An 8,153-nucleotide genomic window follows, 5' to 3' on the forward strand; every position below is an offset into this window, starting at 1 on the left:
AAGATCCCCTGCCCCAGCATTTCAATGAGTGGGTGCCCCATGCAAGACAATGAACCCTCCTTCCAACATTTGAAAACCACACATACTGCTTCACAGACACCCCACCTCTTTAGACACTACTGTCAGCTGTTGCTATGAATTGGGTCCCCTCTACAGTTATGAAACCCTCCTGCCAGCAGTTTGTAAAACATGTGAATGAATATGTATCCCTCTGCAGATACTAAACTTTACTCCCAGCATTTATAAAACAATTAAATGAAAAGTGATCTCGCTGCAGACACAGCACTGCCATGGCATCATAAAATATTACTTCGAAGGCATCATGTGTTTGGTCATACCAATAAGGCTGTGCTGTTTTGTTCTGCCTTGTAACAGACACCGCTTTGCAGAGGTAGAACACTTTGTAGTGATCTTATAAAGTACTCATTTCAAAAGGTGTAGAACCTAGAAAAACATTGGAACGAGCAGGTTTATCGATGAATATACACTACTGTCTCATTAGAACACATTGCATTGCAATAAGCAGAACCTCTCTCCTTAAAACCTACCCATCCTCCCAGAACTTCAGTCCACACTCACCCCTCTGCAGACCTAGGATCCTGCCTCCAGGCACACACCACTCTTGCAACACAAACCATCCTTGCCATACTCTATAAAGTATGGTAAAGAAAGGGTACCTCTTCGCAGATAGCCCACTTCATCAGAACATGCTTTAAAAGCATTGAAATCAATCGTCGTCCTCCCATAGACACAGAGCCATCCTCCCAGAGAGGCACTGAAAGGAAACTCATATGCAAACACAGTCCTCCCCTGTCATTATTTCAGTGCACAGGCTCCCCTCTCAAGACACAGAACCCTGTTACAATTATTTCAATGTAGAGACACCCCTCTGAAGACATAGAACCCTCTTATAATTAGTTGAATGTAGGACACCCCTTTCCAGACACGGAACCCTCCTCTTGTTATGTTAGTCTCCAGACACATCTCCAGACACAGAACCCTCCTCTCGATATGTCAGTGAGCAGGTACACCTCTCCAGACACAGACCCCTCCTCTCTTTATCTCAGTGTGCAGGTACACCTCACCAGACACATAACCCTCCTCTCGTTATGTCAGTATGCAGGTACACCTCCCCAGACACAGAGCCCCCCTCTTGTTATGTCAGTGTGCAGGTACACCTCCCCAGACACAGAGCCCTCCTCTCGCTATGTCAGTGTGCAGGTACACCTCCCCAGACACAGAGCCCTCCTCTCGTTATGTCAGTGTGAAGGTACACCTCTGCAGACACAGAGCCCTCCTCTCGTTATGTCAGTGTGCAGGTACACCTCTCCAGACACAGAACCCTCCTCTTGTTATGTCAGTGAGCAGGTACACCTCTCTAGACACAGAACCCTCCTCTCGTTATGTCAGTGTGCAGATACACCTCACCAGACACAGAACCCTCCTCTCGTTATGTCAGTGAGCAGGTACACCTCACCAGACACAGAACGCTACTCTTGTTATGTCAGTGTGCAGGTACACCTCACCAGACACAGAACCCTCCTCTCGTTATGTCAGTGTGCAGGTACACCTCTCCAACACAGAACCCTCCTCTCTTTATCTCAGTGTGCAGGTACACCTCTCCAGACACAGAACCCTCTTCTCGTTATCTAAGTGTGCAGGTACACCTCACCAGACACAGAACCCTCCTATCGTTATGTCAGTGTGCAGGTACACCTCACCAGACACAGAACACTACTCTCGTTATGCCAGTCTACAGACACATCTCTAGACACAGAACCCTCCTCTCGATATGTCAGTCTACAGACATATCTCGAGACACAGAACCCTCCTCTCGTTATCTAAGTGTGCAGGTACACCTCACCAAACACAGAACCCTCCTATCGTTATGTCAGTGTGCAGGTACACATCTCCTGACACAGATTCCTCCTCTCGTTATGTCAGTCTACAGACACCTCACCAGACACAGAACTCTCCTCTCGTTATATCAGTGTGCAGGAACACCTCACCAGACACAGAACCCTCCTCTCGTTATGTCAGTCTACAGACACATCTCCAGACACAGAACCCTCCTCTCGTTATTTCAGTGTGCAGCTACACCTCTCTAGAAACAGAACCCTCCTCTCGTTATGTCAGTGAGCAGGTACACCTACCCAGACACAGAACCCTCCTCTTGTTATGTCACTGTGCAGGTACGCCTCTCCAGACACAGAACCCTCCTCTCGTTATGTCAGTGAGCAGGTACACCTACCCAGACACAGAACCCTCCTCTTGTTATGTCACTGTGCAGGTACGCCTCTCCAGACACAGAACCCTCCTCTCGTTATGTCAGTGAGCAGGTACACCTCTCTAGACACAGAACCCTCCTCTCGTTATGTTAGTGTGCAGGTACACCTCTCCAGACACAGAACCCTCCTCTCGTTATGTCAGTGAGCAGGTACACCTCTCCAGACACAGAACCCTCCTCTCGTTATGTCAGTGTGCAGGTACACCTCACCAGACACAGAACCCTCCTCTCGTTATGTCAGTGTGCAGGTACACCTCTCCAGACACAGAATCCTCCTCTCTTTATCTCAGTGTGCAGGTACACCTCTCTAGACACAGAACCCTCCTCTCGTTATGTCAGTGTGCAGGTACACCTCACCAGACACAGAACCCTCCTCTCGTTATGTCAGTGTGCAGGTACACCTCTCCAGACACAGAATCCTCCTCTCTTTATCTCAGTGTGCAGGTACACCTCTCTAGACACAGAACCCTCCTCTCGTTATGTCAGTGTGCAGATACACCTCACCAGACACAGAACCCTCCTCTCGTTATGTCAGTGAGCAGGTACACCTCACCAGACACAGAACGCTACTCTCGTTATGTCAGTGAGCAGGTACACCTCTCCAGACACAGAATCCTCCTCTCTTTATCTCAGTGTGCAGGTACACCTCACTAGACACAGAACCCTCCTCTCGTTATGTCAGTGTGCAGGTACGCCTCTCCAACACAGAACCCTCCTCTCTTTATCTCAGTGTGCAGGTACACCTCTCCAGACACAGAACACTACTCTCGTTATGTCAGTGTGCAGGTACACCTCTCCAGACACAGAACCCTCCTCTCGTTATGTCAGTGTGCAGGTACACCTCTCCAGACACAGAACCCTCCTCTCTTTATCTCAGTGTGCAGGTACACCTCTCCAGACACAGAACCCTCCTCTCGTTATGTCAATCTACAGACACATCTCCAGACACAGAGCCCTCCTCTCGTTATTTAAGTGTGCAGCTACACCTCTCTAGAAACAGAACCCTCCTCTCGTTATGTCAGTGAGCAGGTACACCTACCCAGACACAGAACCCTCCTCTTGTTATGTCACTGTGCAGGTACGCCTCTCCAGACACAGAACCCTCCTCTCGTTATGTCAGTGAGCAGGTACACCTACCCAGACACAGAACCCTCCTCTTGTTATGTCACTGTGCAGGTACGCCTCTCCAGACACAGAACCCTCCTCTCGTTATGTCAGTGAGCAGGTACACCTCTCTAGACACAGAACCCTCCTCTTGTTATGTCAGTGTGCAGGTACACCTCTCCAGACACAGAACCCTCCTCTCGTTATGTCAGTGTGCAGGTACACCTCACCAGACACAGAACCCTCCTCTCGGTATGTCAGTGTGCAGGTACACCTCTCCAGACACATAATCCTCCTCTCTTTATCTCAGTGTGCAGGTACACCTCTCTAGACACAGAACCCTCCTCTCGTTATGTCAGTGTGCAGATACACCTCACCAGACACAGAACCCTCCTCTCGTTATGTCAGTGAGCAGGTACACCTCACCAGACACAGAACGCTACTCTTGTTATGTCAGTGAGCAGGTACACCTCTCCAGACACAGAATCCTCCTCTCTTTATCTCAGTGTGCAGGTACACCTCACTAGACACAGAACCCTCCTCTTGTTATGTCAGTGTGCAGGTACGCCTCTCCAACACAGAACCCTCCTCTCTTTATCTCAGTGTGCAGGTACACCTCTCCAGACAGAGAACCCTCCTCTCGTTATGTCAGTGTGCAGATACACCTCACCAGACAAAGAACCCTCCTCTCGTTATGTCAGTGAGCAGGTACACCTCTCCAGACACAGAATCCTCCTCTCTTTATCTCAGTGTGCAGGTACAGCTCACCAGACACAGAACCCTCCTCTCGTTATGTCAGTGTGCAGGTACACCTCTCCAGACACAGAACCCTCCTCTCTTTATCTCAGTGTGCAGGTACACCTCTCCAGACACAGAACCCTCCTCTCGTTATGTCAGTCTACAGACACATCTCCAGACACAGAACCCTCCTCTCGTTATGTCAATCTACAGACACATCTCCAGACACAGAACCCTCCTCTCGGTATGTCAGTGTGCAGGTACACCTCTCTAGACACAGAACCCTCCTCTTGTTATGTCAGTGTGCAGGTACACCACACCAGACACAGAATCCTCCTCTCTTTATCTCAGTGTGCAGGTACACCTCTCCAGACACAGAACCCTCCTCTCGTTATGTCAGTCTACAGACACATCTCCAGACACAGAACCCTCCTCTCGTTATGTCAATCTACAGACACATCTCCAGACACAGAACCCTCCTTTCGGTATGTCAGTGTGCACGTACACCTCTCTAGACACAGAACCCTCCTCTTGTTATGTCAGTGTGCAGGTACACCACACCAGAAACAGAATCCTCCTCTCTTTATCTCAGTGTGCAGGTACACCTCTCCAGACACAGAACCCTCCTCTCGTTATGTCAGTCTACAGACACCTCTCCAGACACAGAACCCTCCTCTCCTTATGTCAATCTACAGACACATCTCCAGACACAGAGCCCTCCTCTCGTTATTTCAGTGTGCAGCTACACCTCTCTGGACACAGAACCCTCCTCTAGTTACTTCATTGTACAGACACGCCTCTTCAGACACAGAACACTTATTTTTTCACTGTCAGACATCCCTTTCCAACCCCAGAACCCTATTATCAGCATTCCAATGTACAGACATCCATCTTTAAACACAGAATCCTCCTCTTATTATTTCAATGTACAGACACCCCTTCTCCAGACACAGAGCCCTTTAATCAGGAGTTCAACCAACGGGCACCACTTTGAAGACACAGCGCACTTTTCTCTGCATTACAATGAACTGGTACTCCCAAAAGAACCCTGCTTTCAGGGCACGCACCCCCCTGAAGGAGAAGAAATGATAAACCACCCTGCCAACACTTTTTAGAGCAGTGATGAACAAGAATATCTATCTGCAGTGACCGACCCCTGGATACTTCTTAATGGTACAAATCCACAGACATATATTCCCGATAACCCCGTCATCGAATGGAGAGGCGCACGCACAGAGGCGGCTATCTGCAGGGGCTGATCAACGCAGACACGCACCTGAGCGCAGGTACACAACGCTTCTCCCTGCCCTCTTGGACCAATCAGCGTGAACCATGATAAACATTTAGCTGCAGATTAACCTCTTCACGGGAACGAATCACCCCTCCACTCTGTAAACCATTGTAGACGACCGGGCCTTACCTGCAAGTGACAGCGGTCTGTCCCGAGTCCGGCGGGAGAAGGATTGTGAGGAGGCTCTGGCAGAGATGCTCAGGTGGCGGCTGTTCTCTAAGGCAGAGGGTGTGTTTCAGGTGACCCGCGGTGGACACTGGGCGCTGAATGACTGTGCAGCGAAGTGGTGTGCACGCGGCGCAGGTGCGCTATAGTCAGGGAGCGCTGTGGTATGACTGATAGGTGCTGTGGTTGGCTAAAATGATGCTGCACGTGGACAGCAGTGGTTTACTCAGCGCGAGGCGCGTGCAACCAAGGCCTGTGCCGTGGTACCCTCCAGGAATGCGGTGGCACACTAAAGAAATACTGTGATGCGGCCGGCACGTGAGGCTTGAGTTGTTGTGATAAATCCCAGGGCGCTGCGGTGAACTAAGGGGTTTGTCGCTCAGGAAGCTGTGACGTGCCCCTGGTATGCCTTTGGGGACGCTGTGGTGCCCTCGGGATGTGGCGCCCTAGGGAGGATATTCTTGGGGACCCAATGGATGTTACAGTGCACTAGAGGGTGCGCTGGCTGCCTGCACCGGAGCCTCACAGCCACTCTCAGCCTCAACCCCCAGGCACTTGCTGAGCGCGGGAGCTGCGCTGCGGCTTACCCCCGAGTCCGCTTTATAGCTGTCAAGCAGACGGCGGGGAATGTCCAGCGCGCGCGCCCCTTGCCCCCTCCACCTCCCATGCAGGAGCAGGGGCGGGGCGGACAGACTGCAGCGCGCACGTCCTCCCGGGCGAGCGATGCATCGAGAATCACCCTCCCATAAAGACGCTCCGTTTATCGTTTCAAAAAAGAGCAAGAACATACCGCACCGCAGGAAATTGGCAGCCGTGTTCCAGTTTTTATGAGCAAGTGCGATTGTGCTCCTCTTTCTCAGTCTTCCTCCTCTGCCTGTCTTTTATTTTTGCATTTTATTACATGTCGCGAGTGCTGTACATCAATGCATGGTTACATTTAAAAGTTTTACCAGATGTCTATTCGGATCCGTTTCCAAATTCTGTTTTTTTTTCGTGGTGGTTCTCCAAGAAGCGCAAAGAGACCGACATTTGCTGTGAGCACTGTAAACGTGCAAAAATACTCATCACCTCTGCCGTTTCATGCCAGGGAGTTTGTTGGACGATCGCGCAACCGCACACCAGGAGGTATAAAGTTGAACGGCTAACCAGGAACAAAAGATTTACATTTTGGAGGGCACTTTTTCTACAAAGATGTTCCAGAAGAGTTCGCTTTTGCCTTCAGCTGTGTCATTACCTTTTGCATCTTGGCATTTGTTGTCTTGTTTATAGGATATCACACTGTCATGCTTCTAGTTGTCTTTTCTCAAAAGTTAAGACTGCGGTTTGTCCCAGGAAAAACTGCACTCTGAACCGCTGGAAGCACGTACAGGGTACCAAGTACTTTGCTTAGTGTGCAGAAAAAGAAAACAAATTCCATTGTAAGAAAACCTCACTCGTTAAAGTTCAAATATGTGGTCTTAGATAGGGATCACTCTGTCGAAGACAAGCCCATATTTGGAGCCCCTTTCTGTCAAAATCTAACCAGCCCTCCAGGAGAAGGGAGAGAAACCCCGGCTCCGTCACTCATAGGTCATTTCTGCTAAATTTGTCCTTCCTCCACGCCCTTTCCTCCTGCTAGATAACTTCAATGGAAAGCAAATAAAGCCACAGGGAACACAGTCTGCCTAGATCAATCAAAAAAACCGCCACAAGCCCATGTGCAACTTGGCGCGCCCTGAGATAAAGCAGGGCGTACCACCAGTGAGAGTGGAGGGAGTCAAGATGTTTCACCACCCAAAATTGTTAACCTGCTTCCCCTGCTCAATTCAGTACTTATTATGTGCAGGTGGTGGGCACCCCACACTCATTTTTTTGAACCTGTACTTATTGTTCATCATCAGAACCACAGCAAGAGAAACAAAGCTGGAGCAGAGAGAAGGAACAAGGAAGAGAGAGGTAAGAGAACAGTGGCAGAGGGAGAAAATAGGAATGACCCTGAAACGCCAAGATATCGGGACAGGCAGTGTAAGGTGGTGGAAGAAAGAGGCATGAGGTGGAATCCAAATAAGGCAAAAGACAGACCATTGATCAATGGAATGCAGAACAAATCAAAACATTCATCTCCAGTCAAGAGATCTGGGTTAAATCCATCATTCTTTTGCTCACCATGCCACCCCAGTTTAGACCTGGCCATATGCAACTCAGTCTTGACCCTGGGCCTCATGGGAACAGTTCAGCCCAAACTCCCAAGCCAGGTCCACCCTGGACCGGAAACAAGCATCCTACAACCGGTTTCATGGCTTCCCCCCTCATCAGCCAAGATAGCTTGAATCCAGTGGCACAGTGAGCCCAGGGGCCACGTATGAGCATACCCGGTGCACTTAGGGCGAGAAAGCAAAAGACACACAACTGATGGACGGAATGCAGAACAAAACAAAACATTCACTCCCAGTCAAGAGAACTGGGTTAAATCCATCATTCTTTTGCTCACTATACCACCCCAATTTAGACCGGGCCATATGCAAATCAGTCTATGCCACTGGATTCAAGCTAGCCTGGCTGATGAGGGGTGTTACCCCGAAACCGGTC

The 8,153-nt window shown here is 49.8% G+C and overlaps 1 protein-coding gene across 1 annotated transcript in view; it reads right to left on the bottom strand.

Annotated features, from left to right (window-relative positions):
* Positions 1 to 6,128, bottom strand: part of ADAMTSL2 (ADAMTS like 2) — a 190,509-nt gene extending 184,381 nt beyond the window's left edge. Inside the window, exon 1 of the mRNA XM_078641958.1 lies at positions 5,550 to 6,128. The gene's annotated coding sequence lies outside the window, so the exon portion shown is untranslated. The remainder of the gene's footprint in view (positions 1 to 5,549) is intronic.
* Between the last annotated feature and the right edge of the window lie 2,025 nt (positions 6,129 to 8,153).

This window comes from Lissotriton helveticus, chromosome 5_1 (assembly GCF_964261635.1).
Source record: "Lissotriton helveticus chromosome 5_1, aLisHel1.1, whole genome shotgun sequence".
Taxonomy (NCBI): Eukaryota; Metazoa; Chordata; class Amphibia; order Caudata; family Salamandridae; genus Lissotriton; species Lissotriton helveticus.